This window comes from Thamnophis sirtalis, unplaced genomic scaffold, assembly GCF_051295495.1.
Source record: "Thamnophis sirtalis isolate CommonGarterSnake01/CBP01778 unplaced genomic scaffold, rThaSir2_p1.2 scaffold_3, whole genome shotgun sequence".
Lineage (NCBI taxonomy): Eukaryota > Metazoa > Chordata > Lepidosauria > Squamata > Natricidae > Thamnophis > Thamnophis sirtalis.
The window spans coordinates 65,023,760-65,036,236 of NW_028261383.1; positions in this window are offsets into that span (position 1 = coordinate 65,023,760).

The window sequence follows — 12,477 nt, forward strand, 5'->3', positions numbered from 1 at the left end:
CTAATATGACAGCCATAACAGGTTGATCAAAGTTCCACCTGTTTTCTGTGTGACACAATGAACATAAAAAGCAGGTGGGGCTTTAATTGCACTATTGACATTCCAACACTGACATTTTTGCCTATACCCTAGATACTCTTGGTTTCTTTCAAAGACCTTGCAATAGTGATAAGCTGTTATTGACTCAAGTAGGGAAATGGCCTTTACATCAGTAACCTTAAGTCTATTTTACTCATGGATAGAGAAGCAATGAACACAATATCATGGGGATACAGCAGGGGAAAAAATACATTGCCAGGAAAAGTTGCACACTGGTTAGATATAATCCGGTTAAGGTATAGATATTGCTAGGTGATAGCGATAATTATTTGTAAGTTAGAATCTTTATATTTAAAATGTAGTTTATGCAAGCACTTTCTGTGCATATACATTATATCTTCTCTTCTTTGGAAATGGCAATTATCCATTTTGCTGTCTTAAGGTCTAAATGGTATTTGGCAAAAAGTGACAACTCTGAATTTTCTGGGTTAGCTATTTATTTATTTATTTATTTATTTATTGTTAAAATTTACATGCCACCCAATCCCGAAGGACTCCGGGCAGCTTACAAAAGAAGAAAGAAAAGAAAGAAAAGGAAGAAAAGGAAGAAAAGAAAGAAAAGAAAGAAAGAAAGAAAAGAAAGAAAAGAAAGAAAAGAAAGAAAAGAAAGAAAAGAAAGAAAAGAAAGAAAAGAAAGAAAAGAAAGAAAAGAAAGAAAAGAAAGAAAAGGAAAATAAAAAAGGATAGTTTAAAAATTCACAAGACATGCATTTGTTCTAATTGGGGCTGGACCTTAATAATGAGGTCAACAGCCCCAGGCCTGGCGGAACAGCCAGGTTTTAACAGCTTTCCTGAAGGCCATGAGAGTGGGTAAGGTCCAGATCTCTGGGGGTAGCTGATTCCAAAGGGTCGGAGCAGCCACAGAGAAGGCTCTCCTCCGGGTGCCCGCCAGCCGACACTGTCTGGTTGACGGCATCCGAAGGAGGCCCAATCTGTGGGATCTTACTGGCCATTGGGAGGTATGTGGCAGTAGGCGGTCTCGCAGGTATGCTGGCCCTAAGCCATGTAGGGCTTTAAAGGTAATAACCAACACCTTGAATTGCATCCGGAGACCAATTGGTAGCCAGTGCAGCTCGCGGAGGACAGGTGTAATGTGGTTGTATCTCGGTACACCCAGTATCGCTCGTGCGGCTGCATTCTGGACTAGCTGTAGTCGCCGAACGCTTTTCAAGGGTAGCCCCATGTAGAGCGCATTGCAATAATCCAGCCTTGAGGTGACAAGGGCGTGAGTAACCATTTGAAGTGCCTCCCGATCCAAATAGGGCTGCGAACCTGGGCTAAGGCCCCCCTGGTCACAGCCGACAGATGGTGTTCCAGTGTCAGCTGCGAATCCAGGAGGACCCCCAAATTGTGGGCCCTCTCTGAGGGGTGTAAATTTTCACTCCACAGGATTAAGGATGGACTGTCTAGGCTGTCCTTCGGGGGCAGTATCCAAAGCCACTCAGTCTTATCGGGATTGAGCACAAGTTTGTTCATCCCCATCCAGATCCTGACAGCTTCCAGGCATCGGCACATCACGTCTGCTGCTACACTGAGCTGGCACGGGGCAGATAGATACAGTTGTGTATCATCTGCATATTGATGGTACTTTATCCCGTGCTGTCATATGATCTCACCCAGCGGCTTCATGTAGATGTTAAATAGGAGGGGGGACAAGACCGAACCCTGTGGTACCCCACATTTGAGGGGCCTAGGGGTCAAACTTTGCCCCCCGACCAACACCGACTGCGACCTGTCAGAGAGGTAAGAGGTAAGCACAGTAAAATGGTGCCTCTCACTCCCACCTCCTCCAGGCATCGCAGAAGGATACAATGGTCGATGGTATCAAAGGCCACTGAGAGGTCAAGAAGCATCAGGATAGAGGAATGTCCTCTATCCCTAGCCCACCAGAGATCATCGATCAGTGCGACCAAAGCAGTTTCCGTGCTGTACCCAGGCCTGAAACCAGACTGAAAGGAGTCTAGATAATCCGCTTCATTCAAGGTCCGTCAGAGTTGAAGCGCCACCACCTTCTCAACAACCTTCCCCAGACAAGGAAGGTTCGAGACAGGATGGTAGTTTTTCAGGATAGCTGGATCCAGGGAAGGCTTCTTGAGGAGAGGTCTCACCACTGCTTCCTTCAATGGTTGCGGGAAAGACCCCTCCTGCAAAGATGTGTTAGTAATCGCCTGGAGCCAGCCTCGGGTCACCTCTCTGCTGGTCGAAACCAGCCACGAGGGGCACGAGTCCAATAAACAGATGGAGGCACTCATCACTCCCATGGCCTTGTCCACTTCCTCAGGGGTGACAAATTCAAACTCATCCCAGGAAATCTGATTAAGATTCACCCTCGGCATCTCGGCTGGTATTGCCCAAGTGGAGTCAAGGTCTGTCCGAAACTGAGTGATTTTATCCGAAAAATTCCTCAGCTCTTCCCTGCAGGGGTTCCCCCGCCTCCTCACCTTTCAGGAGGGAGCGGGTCACCCTAAATAGGGCGGCTGGGCAGGATTCCGCAGACACAATAAGAGCAGACAAATGTGTACATTTTGCCGCCCGTATCGCCACTAGGTAAGTCCTGATAAAGGCTCTTAATAGTGTTCGATTAGATTCAGAGTTACTAGTCCTCCAACGTCACTCTAGGTGTCTCTTTTGGCGCTTCATCTCCCGGAATTCCTCAGTAAACCAAGATGCCCTCCTGGATCCACTGCCGCGGAGAGGCCTCAAAGGCGCAATCCGATCCAGTGCTTCAATCGCCGCAACATTCCAGGCAGCAACCAAGGACTCGGTCGGTTTGCGGACAAGGGATTCAGGTATCTCTCCAAGCTCTCTCTGAAATCCCACCAGGTCCATCAGGCGCCTGGGGCGGAACCACTTAATCGGTTCCACCTCCCTGCAATGGGGGAGTAGTGTCCTGAAGTCAAGCCTCAGCAAGGTGTGATCTGACCATGACAAGGGCAAGGTCTCTAATCCCCTTAATTCAAGATCACGTCTCCACTACCCCGAGAGAAATACAAGATCAAGTGTGTGTCCTGCTCTATGAGTTGGGCCCTGAACTACTTAGGTCAAGTCCATGGTTGTCATGGAGGCCATGAACTCCTGTGCCCCATCAGAGTGTTAGGATTAGGATTAGGATTTATTTCATTTATATGCCGCCCTTTTCCCCGAAGGGGACTCAGGGCAGCTCACAACTCAGTCAAGGGAAAGGAGGTACAAACAGGGGATAAAAGACAAACAGACAATACACAATTTAAAAACACACAACAACCATACCATTCGAGAAAGGGGGGCAGAAACTCTTTAGCCCCAGGCCTGCCGGAACAGCCAGGTTTTAAGGGCTTTGCGGAAGACCTGGAGAGTGGTGAGGGTTCGAATCTCCACGGGGAGTTCGTTCCAGAGGGTCGGAGCAGCCACAGAGAAGGCTCTCCTCTGGGTAGTCGGCATTGGCCGGCGGATGGAATTCGGAGGAGGCCTAATCTGTGGGATCTAATCGGTCTATTGGAGGTAATTGGCAGCAGGCGGTCTCTCAAGTACCCAGGTCCAATACCATGAAGGGCTTTGTAGGTGACAACTAGCACCTTGAAGCGCACCCAGAGATCAACAGGCAGCCAGTGCAGCTCGCGGAGGATAGGTGTTACGTGGGTGAACCGAGGTGCACCCACGATCACTCGCGCGGCTGCATTCTGGACAAGCTGAAGTCTCCGGATGCTCTTCAAGGGCTGCCCCATGTTGCAGTAGTCAAGTGTTCACCAAGAGATGGTAGATTAAAGTCCCCCAATACCATTAGTCTGGGGAACTCCACCGCCAACCCGGCTACTGCCTCTAGGAGCATAGGCAGGGCTGTTGTGACGCAGCTGGGAGGTAGGTACGTCAAGAACAAACCCACTTGAACCCCTAGGTCCAACTTCAAGAAGAGAGACTCACACCCCACAATCTCTGGGGCAGGGATCCTGAGAGGAACTAACGACTTTCGGACGATAACTGCTACTCCCCCACCCCTTATTTGGTGTCGTGGTTGGTGGAGCACCTGGAACTCATCTGGGCACGTTTCTGAGAGGGGGACTCCTCCCTCATGGCCCAGCCAGGTTTCAGTTATACATGCCAGGTCTGCCTCCTCATCTAATATTAAGTCCCAGACGAGGGGAGCTTTGTTCACACCAAACTGGCATTTAGCAACAACAACCTGAGACCAGGGCCCTGATCTCCTCTGCCACCAGGTCCTTGAGTTGAGCCTGAGGGGCCGGAACAAGGAATCGCTGTAATGTAGTGGGTAATGGCTAGCCCTACAGCTCCCATCATATCTGCCCTCCCGGTCATAACTGAAATGCTCCGACCCTCCCCCATCCCCGTAGACCTCCCCCTCTCCCATGGCCCCCATTCTTCCCGGCAGGCCACAGACACCATTCACTCTAGGACGGGAGGCGGGTCTGGGCCCCCATCCACTTCTGCTTCTGCACTCAGTGGAGGGGGCTCCAGGTTGCACTCCCATTCCTATCATATTCACTAAACAAACACTCTCCTCAAACACACCCCACAGTAATCGTTAAAATACAATACAATAATACAAAATTAATTAAGTTAAAAAGTGGGTGCATTCTCTCTCACATTCATTCAATCATACACTCAACAAACTAGTTAAAAACGCGAAAGAGGCGGTCAGCGCAAGTCTGAGGCAGCTGTGACCGGTAATAGTTTGGGAGAGAGGGGTTCTCCCACGGGGTCTGGAAGTGATGTAAAAAGTCTAAGGCGGCTGGGGGAGTAGTCACTAGTTGGAGAGAGCAGGCTCCTCATTCTCCTTGTTCTTGTCCTCTCTCTCTCTGTGGGGGTCATATGTCGCAGAGCAGCACATAAAGGTAGTCAGCATGGTAAAAGTTCCCCATGGCCTGGCATGCTTGGTTAGTCCGGGGCAAAGCGTTATCTGAGAAGCCGAAATGGAGAAGAAGAGGAGGCCGCATCCAGGACAACAGCGGCGGTGGTGGAGGAAGCTAGCGAATTTTGAGAGTTGAAATCCACATATAAAGTCCCTGCACCCAGACCCGCCCTATAAATTGAATGTTTTTCAGCATGTTGACATAAAAGATCTTTGACTGCAGCCGAGAAATTAAAAGAAAAATAGGGATGTATTCTCCACACACATTCATATTTGGGTTCAAGCCTCTTTTTCATACATTTCCTTCCTGATCTTAGTACTTTCTGAACATTTTTGTATGTACCAACTTGATTAAAATGAAATGGTGTGATGCTGCAATATTTGATACTCTGGTCATTATCCAAGTATGTTCTATGACATCATGTTAATCTGCTGCCTTTTATTAATCCAGATGTAGGGTTCAGCATCTTGTACAAGCCCTGCTAATGTGCACTGTAAATCTTCGATTACTTTTTTCAATGGAAAGTACTGTACAGTGCTTCCAAATTAAGGTTGTGATGATCAGGATAGTGATACCACTAGATGGCAGCACTCCCTAATAGTTCTGTAGAGAGCTAGTTTGGGCAGACTTTGAGTGTCAGTCCTGCCTTAGGCAGAGTAACCTTGAGACAGTCACATTCTCTCAGCCTAGAAAGGAAGCAATGGAAAAATCACTTCTGAAAAATCTTGCCAGGAAAGCTGCAGATGTCCGGGAAGTCTCTGTGAATCAGGCATGATTAAGAAAAAAAAGGAGTTCTTGACCCCAACATAGCCACCATTCTCCAAATCAGTTTTCCTTAAACTGGGGATCTTCTAGTTGTGCTGCGCTGCAACGACAGTCAACCTGCCTATAAAGGATGAACATTATAACTCATGCCAGAAGACAAGCAGGTGTTATTTTAAACCTATGTTTCTGGTTAACAGATCCAATAATTTAGGTCAGCATTCCCCAACCTTTCCAGTTTGGCGGCCCAGCATGGAGGGGAGGGTGGGAAGAGGAGATGGTTTTGGGTGAGTGGGGCTGTGAACATGCACGTGCCAAGGAGACTGGTTGTGATAGCCCACTGCCTGTTAGTGGGCCAGGGCCCACAGGTTGGGGACCCCTGCTTTGGGTGAATCAACAAAATCCTAGATCAGTGGTCGGCAACCTTAAACAGTCAAAGAGACACAAAGGTCCTAACTGGAAACCCTCCGTTCAATTCTGGAGCCGACCAGAAGTCTGGCTCCCTCACCATAGAGTTTCTTCCTAGTGCAGTGTCCTTTTTCCTCTACCTGTCCTAACCAAAAGCCCTATCAATTGGGGAGCCAACCGACGACAGGAAGCCATAGCAGAGGGATGAAAGAGCCACATGGGACACCAGAGCCGCAGGTTGCTAACACCTGTCCTAGATTTACTTTTTGACAAATCACAAAATGGTTTGCTTGGTTATGCCTTAGCATTTTGTGTGAACCCAATGTTGTTAACTTAGATTCCAGAAAGCTGTGGTTTAGTTAGTAAATCAAGATTATGCAACCCATAATTTAATGACCTAGATCCTGAATCATATAAATCCAGACACATCATTAAAAGCCAAAATCACAAGAATATGGCTGATTTACTTTAGCCATGTCATGTGTCCAAAAAGTCAATGATGCTAGGACCGGTTAGTGGACCAAGAAGAAGGGGCAAGCAAAGATCTTGAGGGCTTGATACCATCAAAGCTGATACAAAGATGAACATCCAACAATTGAAAGAAGCTATGTTTGACAGGGTAGCATGGAGATGTGTCACCAAGAGTTGGACAAGACTGAATGGTTAACCAACTAATTAAGTTTAATGTGCTATGTGAATTGATTTGATTTTGATTTGATTTTTATTATATTTATATGCCGCCCTCTTCCCCCAAAGGGGACTCAGGGCGGCTCACAATTCAAATCAGGGAAGTGGGGTACAGACAAAAAATAAAAGACGAGACATAACAATACATAATTTAAAAACACACAACAGTCATACCATTCGAGACGGGGGCAACAGCTCTTTAGCCCCAGGCCTGTCGGAACAGCCAGGTTTTAATGGCTTTGCGGAAGGCTTGGAGGGTGGTGAGGGTTCGAATCTCCACGGGGAGTTCGTTCCAGAGGGTTGGAGCAGCCACAGAGAACGCTCTCCTCCGGGTAGTCGCCAGTCGGCACTGGCCGGTGGATGGAATTCGGAGGAGGCCTAATCTGTGGGATCTAATCGGTCTAGTGGAGGTGATTGGCAGCAGGCGGTCTCTCAAGTACCCAGGTCCAATACCATGAAGGGCTTTATAAGTGACGACTAGTGCCTTGAAGCATATCCGGAGACCAATAGGCAGCCAGTGCAGCTCACGGAGGATAGATGTTACGTGAGTGAACCGAGGTGCACCCACGATCACTCGCATGGCTGCATTCTGGACAAGCTGAAGTCTCCGAATGCTCTTCAAGGGCTGCCCCATGTAGAGCACGTTGCAGTAGTCCAGTCTAGAGGTCACAAGGGCACGAGTGACTGTTGTGAGGGCCTCCCGGTTCAGGTAGGGACGCAACTGGTGCACCAGGTGAACCTGGGCAAATGCCCCCCTGCTTCATTGAGTTGGCACTGGGTGGACAGATGCAGCTGCGTATTGTCCGCATACTGATGGTATTTTATCCCGTGCCGTCGAATGATCTCACCCAGTGGCTTCATGTAGAAGCAAGTTTTCATGGCATACTTTGTGATTAATTATGATATATGGATTGTATAATGTACAAAGTAAAAAAAAGCAATAACAAGAACCAGTTAACACGATAAATAGCTATGAAGGAACAAAAAAGGATAATTTTAAGGCTCTCGTTAACAAAATGTATTGGTGTTGTTAATAATTGCTAATAATTTGACGTGTCCAATACAGGCAGTCCTCAATTTATAATCATAACGATGCCTGGTTGTAAGTCATAACAATTGTAAAGTTGACTGACCCAAATTTACAACCTTTTCTTGCAATGGTTGTTAAGCAAACCCTGCAATTGTAAGCAACTACTGTGGTAGTAAGTGTACACCATACTCATTAAACAAAGCAGTTGTTTGTTAGAGGACAGTTTTGTGAAAAACCAAAAATAAATACCAATTTTGACAAAAATGCAGTCACATGACTGTGGGAGGCTGCAACCAGCCCCAAACTTGGGCTGGTTACTGAGTGCCCAATGTGTGATCACATGACCATGAGGGGGTTGGAACTTTGGAACTACACCATAAGCACCCCCAGGGAGATCTGCTATAACTTCAAAGGGACTGGCTTAGTAATTTGAAGACGATCTGCAACCATTAAAATCAGTGGTGGGTTTCAAAAAATTTTAGAACCTCTTCTGCAGGTGTGACCTGCTTTGTGGGAGTGGCTTGCTGGCCATGTGACCAGGTGGGAGTGGCTTGCCATCCATGTGACCAAGTGGGAGTATCTTGGCAGTCATGTGACTGGGTGGGCATGGCCAACTTGTAAAATGTGGTGAAACTCACTTAACAACGCTCTTACCTAGCAACCAAAATGTTGGCTCAGAAACTCTTGCATTTGAAGCCTGCAAGTCTTAAAGTTACAAGAATTAGTAATTAATTTAGTAATTTAATAAATTTATATGCCGCCCAATCCCGTAAGACCCTTGCACCACTAACCCTTTACAAAAAAAACAAAAAAACCAGGGGTGTTCAAACTTGACAGCTTTAAGACTTGTGGACTTCAACTCCCAGAATTCCTCCTCTTGCTCTTCATCTTGATGATGTGCGGACGGGCGGGGGGAGGGAGCTGGAACCGGTTCTAAACAGCACTGTAGATTTGTGGAACCTCTTCTATAGAAGAGGTTAGAACTGGCAGGAACCCACCCCTGATTAAAATAGATAAATAGATTGGCATAATAGAACTTGGATCATCATGAGATTAAGATTAACCATCAAGAATAGTTTTGGGGTTTGGGGGGGGAGCTTTGTAAAGAAATAAACATCAAATTTACTTTCTGTCCTTTTTCTTTTACAGCTGAGAGCAGCTTCAAATCTCACTAACCAACTCCTCTGCTTCAGATCTTTAAATATTTGCGGTCCACCTCTAGGTCACCGCACCACTCCTGCTATTCCTATAAGGTATGGCCCCACATATAAAAATTACCTGAATCCATTCTGAATTAGTACACCTAGCAGCTCCAGGTAACATGGCCAAGATGTCACCTGCATAGATTTACTTTATCTGAAGACAAGTATCTCAGCCACAGGTAAATCTGAAGCAACAATTCTCACAGTACATTTTTCTGAGACCATTTTTGAGATTTCCCCTCCACTGTTTTTTTTTAAACAGCTGCCAGCTTTTCCCACAATGTCACTGAATACATATAGGTCCTGAGGTAGTGTAAAATGTTAGGTATAGCTATCTAAGAAAAAGACTTGGTTACTATTCTTACTAAAAATGAATTTTCTGCCCTCCCCTTTGGGAGAAAAAAATTGAGAAGTCATTTGTTCACAACAACTCAATACCTGTTGACTTATAAAGCACTAATATAAATCAAATTAGCATCTAAACTCCTGCAATAATCGTTAATATCTAAGGACAAGATACAGATTAAAAATATTGTATTGAATGTAACATTTTCTATGTTCCACAATTATCATTTCAGATTCTTCTGAAACCAGTTTTATTGTCTTTCTTTGTTCAATTATTGCTTGTATTTGTTTCTTGTGTCAACCCTCAGCTTGCTTCTAATCATATTTTGCTTTTTGTCTATTTTTGGAACACCCTTCATGCCTTCATATACTGTATAGCTGCTACTTGACCCTCCTACATCTAGTATGGAATTGTAAACCTCAATTACTGGTTTTAAAAACAAAGCCAACTACATTTCCTTACTGTTTTGTAGGAAAATATGAAAAAAATGGATCTGATTTTAAAAAGGAAAAGGTTGAAAGCACAGGATGGTCATTCTTTCCACATTTCCCCTCAAATCTGCATCCATTCTTCTTACATTCCCATGCTAGAGAACCAAATGACTCTTCCTTTATCTGTAAACTCAGACTTCCTCTGGAGGATGAAAACAATTGCCAGGTGGTAACACAACTACTGCATCTCTTTTCTTTGGAAACTTTTTTTTATAACTTCCCTGTTTTACTATCAGTTCCCCATGTGGCCTTCAGTTTCTCCTTTTTGTCTGGAGACATTAAGAGCAACACATAAATGTCTCTAAAAAACACAGGCAAAAATGGTATTTGTAGAGCCGTGTGATATTAAGAATGTTTATTTGGAAAGCAGGATCCATTTAGCATCACTTCAGATTGGGTCATGTCTTCTCTTCCCCCCAATTTTTATACTTTTTCAGATAAGCACTTGAGCTACTAAAATTATTGCAGGTTACGAGGAAAGCAAGTAAGATTTAGGACTTCTAAACAGAAAGTGACTAACAAGACACAGGACCCAGACAAGTAAACCTTATGATTATTATTTGGAGGATAATGGTTATAAATGTGATCTCTATATGATGTCTATAATGTTTGATATTACCAATTGATTATAGAGAAAACTGAATAGAGGGTTTAACTAAATATTGCACATCATCACAAAGATGATGGCAAATAGGATCTAAGAACAATAGTCATAATTATTGTGTGTATAAGATTTATTATCTGAACTTAAAAAAGATTGTACCCAGATAGTACACTGTTATTGTAAATATAGAAATTTTATATACAACCCAAGAACATTGTGCAATCAATAATAATAATAATATAATAATAATAATAATAATAATAATAATTCTGAATCTACAAAAAACCACCCTACTTGGAACAGCTTATATCCTCTGACATTACCTTAACAGTTCCTGGGTCCTTGGTTAGGACTCGACCTGTTGAGCTACCAACCAGCCCCAAAGGCTGTGAATCTCACCAAAGATGAACCACATAATAATAATAAAAGACACAGGGCCCATGTATATAAAATTATGCACAGTATGGAAAATGTGAAGAAAAAGAAGTATTTATCCCTAATGTGCATACTAACTCAGGACCATCTATTAAAAATGAAACGTGAGATGGTTAAAATGAAGTAATTCTGTACTCAGTGCTTAGTTAAACTGCATTTTGATACCATGAGAGTTGATGATGGCCAGTAATGTTGGTAATGTAGGTACAAACCCGACAGATTCATGGAGAAGTCCATTTGCATTGGTTATTAAGTCCATAATTGATTGACTATTAATTGCCATCAAGTTATTTTGATTCCTAGTGGCCACATAAACTTTATCCATAGCAATCTATCTTTAATCTGATCTGAGTCCATTCACTTTGTTTCTGGTTGTCCTTTCCCAGAGAACTGGGTCTTTCTATAATGTGTTCAAAGTAGGCCAAATAGCCGGGTCATTTGTGTTTTATGTAAAAACTGTTCTGCTTGAGTGTTTTGCACATGCATCTTTTTGGCATGAATGGTGGGGTGGTGCTTTTATTTGTATGCTAGTCAGCTAGGTGGTGACATGATAATTGGCATCTGAATTTCCATGATAACACTTTTCCTCAATTTAATATGTCAGTGAAGTGACTATTACTTTCTGACTCCTCTATATTCTTTCCATTCTGGCAATCTCCCAATCTCAGTCTTTGGTTTTTGCTTTTGTATCACATAACAAATGCTTTAGCCATGATGTTGTGTCTTACAAGCTACTGTAAATGCATGTCCTGTCAACCAGGATAAGCTTCTTTATAGTACTCAAACAACATTCAGGAGGATTCATTCATTCATTCATTTATAATATTTAGTTTATTCAAAGAAAATTAAAATGCAAAACACTAAAATACGTAAAAACAAAAGAAAAAAACACAATAAACAAGACATTAAAAAGAAAAGATTTCTTTGAAAAAAAAATATTAGCACATACACACCTAGTAACCTCCCTAGTTGAATGCTGATTTATATAATACAACAATGTTAGTTTCCTATCCCCTGAAAAACAGGCCAAAAGAATTTTAAACTACCAACTAAAATACTAAATCAGTTTACAAATGGTTAGACTGTCTTCTATATACTTAATTAATACCAATATAGTTAACGGGGAACACAATAATAATAAAAATATATAAAGATATTAAAGTAATAAAAATTCTTATTAATAATAGAAGAGAGACAAGATTGAAATTCCAAAACCCTCTGTTAATGAACTGTTGTTGAAATCAATTTGAAGAAAATTTACCATGGCTTCAATCCCAGGTCATTCCCAAAATTAACTCTAATTGGTCCTGGAGCAAATGTCCATGTTTGTTTCTTAATGCCATCTCTTATCAGTTGCTGATTGATTAAATACCATAAGACCAATCTCAAAAACAATCTATCTTCCCCCAAAAAGCCAGATGAGATTGTTTCCCAATTAAATGTAGATGTTCATGCCCCACTCTCCTTCAAAACCTCTAAAAAGGATATATTTACCCCTTTCTACCTAGAGGGTTCTCTACTATTACATAAAAACATAGGATTAAACTTAAACTAAAAAATAAAAAT